This window comes from Lepus europaeus, chromosome 14 (assembly GCF_033115175.1).
Source record: "Lepus europaeus isolate LE1 chromosome 14, mLepTim1.pri, whole genome shotgun sequence".
Lineage (NCBI taxonomy): Eukaryota > Metazoa > Chordata > Mammalia > Lagomorpha > Leporidae > Lepus > Lepus europaeus.
The window spans coordinates 21694053-21702604 of NC_084840.1; the positions used below are offsets into that span (position 1 = coordinate 21694053).

An 8552-nucleotide genomic window follows, 5' to 3' on the forward strand; every position below is an offset into this window, starting at 1 on the left:
GCGGGAGGGCTGTCACAGCTGATTAATGGAAAGACCTGAGACATGCTGCACGTGTCATCTCACCGCATTTACCCAGGAGCGTGACGAGATGGCGCCCTTGGCATTCTCATTGTACAGATGAGAAACTGCAGACCGGAGGGTAAAGCCTTGTTCACTGGTGGCGATGCAACATGAGTGCAGGTGGGCAAACTGGAGAACCGTGCTGTTAGTCCCTGGTGACGCTGGCTGGCTGGAAAGCCCACTGCAGAGAGAACACTTGACCAGTAGCAGCCCTGGCTAGAGCGCAGGAAGTGTGAACCATCAGCTTCCTGGTGCGATGCATCTCTGACAACTGCATGGAGTTTTGTCTTCCCAAGGGTCTAAACCTTGTCTCCTTGCAGGCAGAATGCCAGTTCCTTTGGAGATCAGTTTCTCTGGAGATGACTAGGTAAGCATGCTAAACCTCAGACTGACCTAGCAGCTTGGGTGACCATAGTGGTGACACCTTGGGTAGGTCACTCCTCCTTTCCTGGCCTCAGTTGAGAGATCTCAACAAGCAGACAATGGCCAGACTGCAGATAAGGATAGAACTCTGACCCACAGTCTGCAACAACCAGCCCAGGTGCCCAACCCACTCTCTACAGCCTACTGACTTGAAGTCTACCACTATCTGCTATGAACCCTGTAGCAATCGGCCCCAGATGGCCAAGACCCAAGATGGGATCAATAATTGACAGGCTCTCCAGTATTTGTCCTTGCTTCAGCTTAGGACCAACCAGAGAAAGCTGCGTATGTGCCTCTAACCAATCACCTAGGATGTCCCTCCTCTAGTTAGCACAGCACACCTCCCCAGGCCAACACCTCCCTTCAGGGTGTACCTGGAACTTTCCCTTTTCCCACTAAAAAGCTTTCCCACTCCCTGGCCTGCCTTTGAGTCTCTTCCAAAATGCAGGTGATGGAGGCTGACTTCCTTGTTACAGCAAGCTCTGAACACAATAGCTTTTCCCTGCTTGCATTGGGTTGGTCTCCACTTCTCTCCACACTGCGTTTGCAATGAAAGGATGGGTGATTCTGGATTCTAGAAACCAGATGTGCTCCACTGACTCAGGGCTCCAGATGTAGCTGTTGCCATCGCTGCCTCGTTCCTGTATCACCGACCTTGAATCAGAGCTTAGGTGAGTGCATCTGATTGGGCAGGCCTAGCTGAGCCAAGCTCTGGCTGCCAGGGAAGCTGGACAAGCCTTCCATCTGATGGGAGATGAGCTCTTTCTCAGAATGAGATCCAAGTGTGGGTGACATGAAAGAGCAGAAAAAAATTCATTCTATTTCTCACTTTCCTGCATTGCAGTTGTGAAACACAAGGATTGGGACAGGTGATTCTGGATTCTAGAAACCGGATGTGCAACCAACATTGGATTCGGACTTTGAGGTGAGTGCATCTGATTGGGATTTTCCCAAATTCTCTGCTTTCGTGGATCCAGGCCTTTCCCAGCATTGTCCTTTGTAACTGTGGTTGTCGTCTGTCTCCGTGGAGAGGGAGAGCAAAGGGACGGTTCTCCCGCCAGATACTTATGTTCCTGGGCCACATGACTGTGTTTCGTTCAGCTTTTAGCTTTCTTCACCCCACTTCTTCTCAGCTCAGTAAAACACTTTGTCAAGGACAAAGAACTCAAGAACAAAGAATTCAAGAGTAAGAGAATGGAAAGTGTTTAAAGAAAAAAATATTTAGGGACCGGTGCTGTGGTGCAGCGGGTTACCACCTGAAGCACCGGCATCCCATATGGGCGCCGGCTGGAGACCCGGGTGCTCCACTTTCAATCCAGCTCTCTGCTATGGCCTGGGAAAGCAGTAGAAGATGGTCCAAGTGCTTGGTCCCTGCACCCGCGTGGGAGACCTGGAGAAAGCTCCTGGCTCCTAGATTCAGATTGGCGTAGCTCTGGCCGTAGTGGCCATTTGGGGGGTGAACCACCGGATGGAAGACCTTTCTCTCTCTCTCGCTCTCTCTCTCTCTCTCACTGTCTAGCTCTATCAAATAATAATAATAAAAAGATACCCAAGAGAATGAACTTGGCATGAGAGAAATACTTGTAAATCCTCCCTAGAATAGAGTTCATGTGTCCAGAAAACGGAAAGAATGCTCCAAACTCACCTAACAGGTGAGTTAATTAAAATTAAAATAAAACAATGCAATCCTTAAAAATGGACAAAAGACTTGAACAGACACCAAAGAAGATTAATAGATGCCAAAGGTAAAAAATCTCAGTATCGTTTGTCATTGCATAGATGCGAATCAAAGCCACGGGAAATCTTACATCCCATCTCTTAGAACAGCTAGAGTTGAAAACTGACCATACCAAGAAACAATCAGAAGAAAAAAAAAAACCAAAAAAACCAAACTACTTCCAAATGACTCTAAGGTTGACAGCTGTCTTCTCAGCAGAAACGGTGATGGCCATAAAGTAAAGAAATACTGTCCTTAATTTTTTTTGGGGGTGGTGGTGAGTGAAGTGGGACAATAAACAATGAAAACAAAATACTACCAAACTGGAATTCTATAATCAGAGAAAATATTCTTCATAAATAAATGATGGCCAATACAGATTGTACTCCCTGTCCACATCTCAACTGGTTTCTGTGCAGAGATGGCTAAGTTGATCTATTAATGGTTCAGGATTTTCCCGAGAAGCAGAACCACAAGTATATATGGATTACAAGGCCAAGAATGCCCCAGATCCACAGCTGGCCAGCTGGGAAACCTCGGAGCCAGTGACATGGTTCTATTCCAACTGTGAAGGTCTGAGGACCTGGGGAGCCAGTTCTCTGACTTCCAGTCCAATTCCAAGTGTGAAGGCAAGAGAAAAGTAGTGCCCCAGGTGAAGGAGGTTCTGACAGGGAATTCTCCCTTACTCAGCCTGTTTATTCTGCACTGGCTGAGGCTCACCCACAGTCGGGAGGGCAGCCTGTCTTTTCAGTCTACTGATCCTAATGTTAACCTCATCCAGAAACACTCTCTCAGACACACCCAGAGTCATGTTTAACCAAATTTCTGCGTAGCCTGTGGCTCAGAAAAGTTGACTCATAAAATTAAGCACCATATGATCATAGATTTATATGGAAATTCAGGGGATTCCAGAATAGCTTAAATAAATTTGAAAAGGATAAACGAAGTTGGAGGACTCATATTTCTCAATTTCAAACCTCTTCCAAAGCTGCAGGAATTAAGACCGTCTGGTACAGGTGAATAATCTGGCATGGAGAATTCCAAAAGAAGTGTAAGGTCATTTGATTTTCCACAAAGGTGCAATAATGGCCATTCCAACAATCAGTGCTGGGACAACTGCATAGCCACATGCAAAAGAATTAAGTTGGACACCTATTAACATAACAAAAATTAATTCAAAATGCGTGAATGTCGTAGAAGTAAGAGCTAGAACTATAAAATTTATAAAAGAAAATAGTAAATCTTCATGGCCTTGGATTAGGCAAGAGTTTCTTAGACATGATACTGAAAGAACAAACAACACAAGAAAAAAATGGACAAGTTGGACCTCATCAAAATTAAAAACTGTTGTGTTCTAAAGAAAATGAAAAAAAAAAAAGAAGCCCATAGAATAGAAAATAACATATCAGATACGGAACTTGGTATCCAGCGTGTCTAAAGAGCTCCTAAAATTCAATGCTAAAAACGTAACCCAGACAGAATAGACATTTCACCAAAAAAGATGTAGGAATAGCCAACAAACACCTGAAAACATGACAAATATTCTTAGCTATTAAGAAAGCCCAAATCAAAATCACCGTGCAATTGCTATAAACATTCACTAGAATGGAAAAAATATATAAAGATAGGAAATGATAAGTGTTAATGAGGATGTGAGGAAGCTGGAACCCTCACATATAGCTGTGGAACTGGAAAATGGTTCAGGAACTTTGGAAGACAGTGTGGTAGATCCTTAAAATGTTTACCATAGTTACCACATGACTTGGCAATTCCATCCCTAGGAATTGAAAAGGAACTGAAGACATGCCCAGACAAAAATTTGTATGTGAACATCATTGCAGTGTTATTCATAATTGTCAAAGAGTGAAAACAACACAAATATCCATCAATTGATAAAGTGGATGGACAAAATGTGGTCTATGCATCCAAAGAACCAGAACTTGGCAACTAAAAGAATGAAGTGCTGACGTGTGCTACAGCATGAAAGCACTTAGAAAACAGGGTGCTAAGTAAAAGGAGACAACCACAAAGACTCACACGCTGTATGGCTCGACTTCTAGAAAACGTTTGTAGTGTGATTCCACTGATAGGACCAGACAAAGCCATCGGGATAGAAAGGAAACCAGAGGAAAGTGTCCAGGGACCACGGATGGCGGGGAGTGACTGTGCACAGGTACCAAGTGTCTTTTCGGGATGACGGAAATGTCCTGAGATCAGTTAATGGTGCTGGTTGCACAACTCTGAGAATATATTGAGAAACACTGAGCTGTGCACTTTGAAAGGGTTCATTTTATGGAATGTGAATTCTCTCTCAATAAAGCTAGTATTAAAAATGAAGATAGAATAGAAACACTTGCAGATGTCAAACATCAGGGGGAAGCAGAAATAGTCATTTAATGCATAATGATTTTAGAACAAAACGACTTGGCTCGTTAGGAAACGAGGCCGTTTTCATTTAACTTTATTAACATTGTTAATCAAAAAGAAAGCTGGCTCAGTGAGTTCTGGTCCTGAAATTTCACATTATATCCTCATATGACTTGTTTTGGGGCCAAAGTCTTCCCATTTTAAAGCAGCTTTGTAGGAAAGAGACTGATAAAAACTGGGATTCACCACAGTGTATTTTGTTTCTAACAGGGGGTACTGTTAGGAACACTTTATCAGATAATTGTCCTTTTAAAAATAATAGTTAAAAAGCAAAAAATTGGCCGGCGCCACAGCTCAATAGGCTAATCCTCTGCCTTGCGGCGCCGGCACACTGGGTTCTAGTCCCGGTTGGGGCGCCGGATTCTGTCCCGGTTGCCCCTCTTCCAGGCCAGCTCTCTGCTGTGGCCAGGGAGTACAGTGGAGGATGGCCCAAGTGCTTGGGTCCTGCACCCCATGGGAGACCAGGATAAGCACCTGGCTCCTGTCTTGGGATCAGCGCGGTGTGCCGGCCGCAGCGCGCCGGCCGCGGCGGCCATTGGAGGGTGAACCAACGGCAAAAGGAAGACCTTTCTCTCTGTCTCTCTCTCTCACTGTCCACTCTGCCTGTCCAAAAAAAAAAAAAAAAAAAGGATAAAAAAAAGCAAAAAATTGTAGCCATCTGGCCTCTCTGATTTTAGCTATTTTTGTTAGTGAAAGGCACTGACTGTGACATGACAATATGGGAAAATGATGTTAGCATTTTAAGAGCAACTCCCTGCTGGTACTTACTATTGTGCCAGGCACTCTTCTGTGTGTTTGCCCTGTATTTTCTCTGTCTCTCTCTCTCTCTCTTTTTAAGATTTATTTATTTAGTTGAAAGTCCAAGCTACACAGAGAGAGAAGGAGAGACAGAGAGAAACAGAGGTCTTTCATCCGCTGGTTCACTCCCCAATTGGCCGTAATGGCCAGAGCTGTGCCAATCCGAAGCCAGGAGGCAGGAGCTTCATCCAGGTCTTCCCAAGGACTTGGGCCATCTTCCACTGCTTTCCCAGGCTATAGCAAAGAGCTGGATTGGAAGTGGAGCAGCCAGGACTTGAACTGGCAGCACCCAAAGGGATGTGGGCACCACAGGCAGTAGCTCCACCCACTGCACCACAGCGCTAGCCCTTTGGCCTGTATTTCCTCATTTAATTCTCACAAAAGCTTATGAAGGGGGCAGTATGGTTAGTCCCACTTTACACACAAGGAAACTGAGGTACAGTGGAATCAAGTGACTCACCCAAGGCCACGCAGCCAGAACCCTGCAGGGCCAGGAATCCAGACACGAAGTATGACTCCATGGGCAGCACGGTCACAGCTCTGTCTCCAAGCTTCCTGGACTTGGGGTTGGAGACCCGGGCTCAGTTCTTGGTAGTTCCATTTTCTAGCTGTCTGAGCTTAGGCAAATCACTGTGCTTCTTTTTCTTTTTTTTTCATCCATGAAATCAAGATACCGATATCTGGTCTACCCAGCTCAGGGTTTTTGCATGTACCAAACTGCTGAAGTGCTTTGTCTGTCATGCATATCACCACGGGCTGGCTTCTTGGACGAGAGCGGAGACTTAACCTCTCTATTCACTCCTTGCCTCCACGAGCCCAAACCAAGCCAGGGGAAGGTGCCAACGTCTCTCTCCATAAATGCTCACTTGCCTCCATTGAATTACAGTGGCTTGAAGAAAGTTCTGGAGAAAAGCCTTGAACTCTGTTCACACCTGGGGCTCAGACATTCATAAACGTTGACGATGGACCACTGCATAGAGAAGCTGGATTGCAAGGGGGTTGATGGCAGCCCATGCCCCTCCAAGACTCACCTTGAGAAGGGAAGGAGTCTGGCATGGCAGGCTGGGCTTGGCACCACCGTTGAGAGTGGTGAAATCAGGTCTCACACCACCAGAAGCACTCCCAAACCACCCACTCTGGAGATACGTGGGCATCCTAGGGCATGTGTACATTGAGAATGCTGCTGACCTGAACCCTAGAAAGCTCTGGGTCCACACAGCCTACTGGGGGAATGTGACCGTGGCAGTTCTTGGCAGGAGCCAATTGGCACCGAGAAGCAGGAGAGGATGGCCCCATCCTCAGTGGCTGCATGGGGCAGCAGGCAGAGGTTGTACTGGCTGCCCTGTCCAGTCCTGGAGGCCAGAGTGCTCAGGAACTTAAGAGAAAGACGCCACTGGGAAAGTTCACAATACTACAGGGAGAGAAATCCTGCTAGAGCCTGCTGCGTCTCCATGGCAGCTGGGACCACAGAACCCCAAACCTTCCAGCTCTAAGTTTTTAGTCATAGGCTACAGAAACATGGGCATTGAGGTTACGCCTCAAAACTGTTTTTTAAAAATATTTTGTGCTGGGCAAACAGAATTCGCTCAACCAGAATGAAGCAAGAGCCACTTTCTGGAGGGGCCAGCTCTCTACCGTGGGAGGACGGAAGGTGACTTTGCAAGGCAGGAAATACTCCTGTGATGAAAAAGATGCACTCTGTGAAATCATGAGTCACGGCTTTTCCCAAGAGGATATTTTTCAGAAATTAAAGGCAGGGACTGAATGGGGAGAGCCTCACCCACCCTTGCTGGAAGCGGCTTCTGGGCTTCCGCATTCCTTTGACTTTTGGTGATTCCCTGGGTCTGATCCCCGAGCCCCGGGCAAAGGCTGCAGACGAGGAGCCAAAAGAAAAAGCGGATTTGGTGGAAGCACCAGGTCGTCTATCTTTCCTTGCAAGCATCTCTGTAAGTCTTCGCAGGAACACAGTCCTGTTTCTCGGGCAAGCTCAGATCTGCCACGCCTTCGCTTGCTTTCCCAGCCAGTTTTAGAATCCATGTAGGAGGTGTGAGAGTGAGTGGTATGAGTGTGTGTGATGTGAATGTGTGTGGTGCGGGTGTGTGGTGTGAGTACTGTGTGTGTAGGTGGTATGGACGTGTCTGCTGTATGTGGTGTGTGTGTGGTGTAGGTGTGTATGTAGTGTGCATGGTATGGGTGTGTGTGGTGTGAGTGTATGTGGTGTGTGTGTGCGTGTGTGCTGTAAACGTGTATGTTGTAAGTGGTGTGTGTGTGTGGTATAGGAGTATATGTGGTGTGTGCGTGGTATAGGTATGTATGTAGTGTGAGTGTGCACGGTGTGTGTGATATGAGTGGTGTGTGTGTATGTAGTGTAGACGTGTATGTTGTATGTGGGGTGTGTGTGGTATAGGTGTGTATGTAGTGTGGGTATGCATGGTGTGTGTGTGTGTGTGAGTGGTGTGTGTATGTAGCATAAACCTGTATGTTGTACGTGCTGTGTGTGTGGTATAGGTGTATAAGTAGTGTGAGTGTGCATGGTTTGTGTAGTGTGTGTGGTGTGTGTATGTGGTATAGGTGTGTATGTTGTACATGCTCTGTGTGTGTGGTATAGGTGCATATGTAGTGTGAGTGTACATGGTGTGTGTGTGAGTGGTGTGTGTATGTGGTATAGACGTGTATGTTGTACGTGCTGTGTGTGTGGTATAGGTGCATATGTAGTGTGAGTGTGCATGGTGTGTGTGTGTGTGGTGTGTGTATGTGGTATAGGTGTGTATGTTGTACGTGCTGTGTGTGTGGTATAGGTGTATAAGTAGTGTGAATGTACATGGTGTGTGTGTGTGTGTGAGTGGTGTGTGTATGTGGTATAGGTGTGTATGTTGTACGTGCTGTGTGTGTGGTATAGGTGTATAAGTAGTGTGAATGTACATGGTGTGTGTGTGTGTGTGTGAGTGGTGTGTGTATGTGGTATAGGTGTGTATGTTGTACGTGCTGTGTGTGTGGTATAGGTGTATAAGCAGTGTGAGTGTGCACGGTGTGTGTGTGTGTGGTGTGTGTATGTGGTATAGGTGTGTATGTTGTATGTGCTGTGTGTGTGGTATAGGTGCATATGTAGTGTGAGTGTGCATGGTGT

General features: G+C 46.2%; 1 long non-coding RNA gene across 1 annotated transcript; it reads left to right on the top strand.

The window, feature by feature from the left end:
- Window positions 1-901: 901 nt before the first annotated feature.
- Window positions 902-7882, top strand: LOC133773712 (uncharacterized). Its single transcript, XR_009867959.1, has 3 exons — window positions 902-1154; window positions 1328-1408; window positions 6312-7882. It is a non-coding gene; the product is annotated as an uncharacterized LOC133773712 (long non-coding RNA).
- Window positions 7883-8552: the final 670 nt, after the last annotated feature.